Source organism: Aplysia californica, unplaced genomic scaffold, assembly GCF_000002075.1.
Source record: "Aplysia californica isolate F4 #8 unplaced genomic scaffold, AplCal3.0 scaffold00051, whole genome shotgun sequence".
Taxonomy (NCBI): domain Eukaryota; kingdom Metazoa; phylum Mollusca; class Gastropoda; order Aplysiida; family Aplysiidae; genus Aplysia; species Aplysia californica.
The window spans coordinates 811,323-813,970 of NW_004797321.1; positions in this window are offsets into that span (position 1 = coordinate 811,323).

The following is a 2,648-nucleotide window of genomic DNA, read 5'->3' on the forward strand; positions in this document are numbered from 1 at the left end:
TCTCTCTCTCTCTCTCTCTCTCTCTCTCTCTCTCTCTCTCTCTCTCTCTCTTCCTGGTTCCAGGTCCAAAGTTCTGAATGCCGGTCAAGTTTGTCATCAACCATTCCATCTCGCGGCGCCCGGCAAACACACTGCTATTCTCAATCATGGAAATCCTCTTGTCAGCTTTCTGCTGGGTTTTTCAATCTTCTTCTCTACAGCCACCGTTCTATTTGTTCTATTTTTGCCTTGTGTGCGACACCATCCCTCCCTCCCCATCCTATCGCCCTCCCCACCCCACCCCCTTCTCTCTCTTTCTCTCTCTCTCTCTCTCTCTCTCTCTCTCTCTCTCTCTCTCTCTCTCTCTCTCTCTCCATCTCCCTTTCTCTCTGCTTTCTCTTTTTCTCCCACTCTCAAGAACCACGACCTGAACTTAAATACATCTCAAACACACATTGGCTGTCATGATTCTCCATTCAGTTGAATGTTGTGTGGCATAGTATGACATGGTATAGTATAGTACGATATGGCGTAGTAGTGTATTGAACGGTATGGCACGGTATTGTATGAAATGGTATGGTATGGTATGGAATGGCATGGTATCATATGGTGTGACATCATTATGGTGTAATACGATATGGGGTGGTATATTATGGCGTTATGTGGTAGGGTATGGACTGGTGTTGTGAATTGATATGCGTTAAGGATAACAATGGTATGATAGGCCATTTTAGAAAGATTAGTTGATAATTCTCAATCTATGATATTGGTTGCTGCTTAGACACAGGGGTAAGGCAAATGTTTAAGTCCCGACGGTTGCACTCTCTAACCTGCCCCTCGTCTTTCTCAGAGAAGATAGCTGAGGTGTCTAAAAAACAACCAGCAAATGTTCTACAAGACTCGAGGACGGGGGCAGCTCGGCTTTGATTTGTTTAACCAGACAGCTTAACAACTGCTAATGACTCAACAGGAAAGGAAGCGGACAGGCAGCCATGTATTGTACATGACATTTCTACTCGTGACATGCTTCTTGATCACATCCGTCTCAGATGCTTCATTACGTTGATTTTTCTCTCTAGTCTTCCTCATGGGGGGAATCTATTTTTTTCGACGATTAAACCCAGAACGAGCCACTGTGTTTTCGGGTGGAAAAAGTAAGCACTCTCGCTGGCCAGTGTAGTTTCTTTGTCTTATTTCAGGAGTGAGAGAAAAAATTAGAGGAGGGGTGGGGGTTACGAAACGACGTACCTATTGGGAGGTTTTAGGTTCTGTATACTTAACTTTCCACCATAACAATTAGTAATAGTCCTGTTGTATTCGTCACGAATATCTGGCCCCCATGGAAATAGGACACAGAACCAAATGAAAAACAAAAACACATCCGACTTCAGCAGAGACAGCTGAAGCTGCTGATTACTAAGCACGGTTTCGACCTCTTTTCGTGTACGGTACATTCATTTTAAAAATCGGACTCCCCGCATAACTTCCATCTCCGATAGAACAAAGTCGGGTGGATGGAGAGCCATGAACCAACCACAGCCACAAACAGAGAAATATTGGAAAGCCGAGGCTACATCATGGAGAAACGCACAAAGGGCTCGGTAAACGCGATATAACACAAAAACTCGTCCCTCAAAATACATAAAAGTGATCATTTAAGTTATTAACAATGTAAATTACAATTTACCTACGCTAACCCGCCAACCTCTGTCAAAAATACGCAAAAGTTAGGTGTTAAATTATTCTAACTTTGAACTCATAAACTAAGTTCCCTCTCTCAGAAGTTCTGAGCATTTTTTGGGACAAGTTATTTTTTACTAGAGATTTGATTTGTGTACTCGTACTTTGTCTCAGAGAACACAGGTTCAAAGATTGAATCTATTTCTTTGAAATGTTTAGGAAATTCAGAAAAACTGAATTTTATTTCCTTTTCCCCTAGTTTCTTCTAAGTTTTATCCTTTCTTCTGTTGCCCCGTTTTCCTAATGTTTCGCAAATCCCAGCAAGATATATCTCAATAGCTATAAGTGTGAAAATGAATAATATGAAAGCATTAACTAGCCCATCCTAATTCATCTAATGTCTACATTCCCTACATTGCCCTTTCTGCTCAGTAAAACGATAAAAAGGATGCTGAATGAGTATTTACTGAGGTATTTGCCTTTCATCTGCATTTACAAAAATTCTGAGGGAGGATTGTCTGTCTTCAGAAATGTCCAAATTGATAAAACGAGCACGTATTCTACTAGGCTTTCTACGAGACGCTGCACGCTTTGCCGCCGCTCCCAGTCCTTCTGGAAGACGCGGCAAAGTCTTTGTACAAGCCGGATGTGACGAGTTTGTTAACTGCACTGTCTTTGCTCAAGCGGAACTCCTAGACACATATGTTATTGTGTGTGGGATTAACCTATATTATGTAGACGCCGGTGATGAGCACTTGTCAACTCTCTGAGGCTGTTGAAAGAGAGCTGGCATGTTTTCATGAAGGCAGACGAGATGGTATGTCGGTGTGGATGCCTGAAGTGATCTTTTTCATGCTGATGAGCATTCGTGTACTCCTACTCTTAGAACATGTTATGCTTGAGGCTTTGGGCACTGAAAGCTGTTTTTGGGTTTGAGTTTTTTTCTTCTTCTTTTTTTAGAAGGGGGTGGCGAAGCAGCAGGGGGGGGT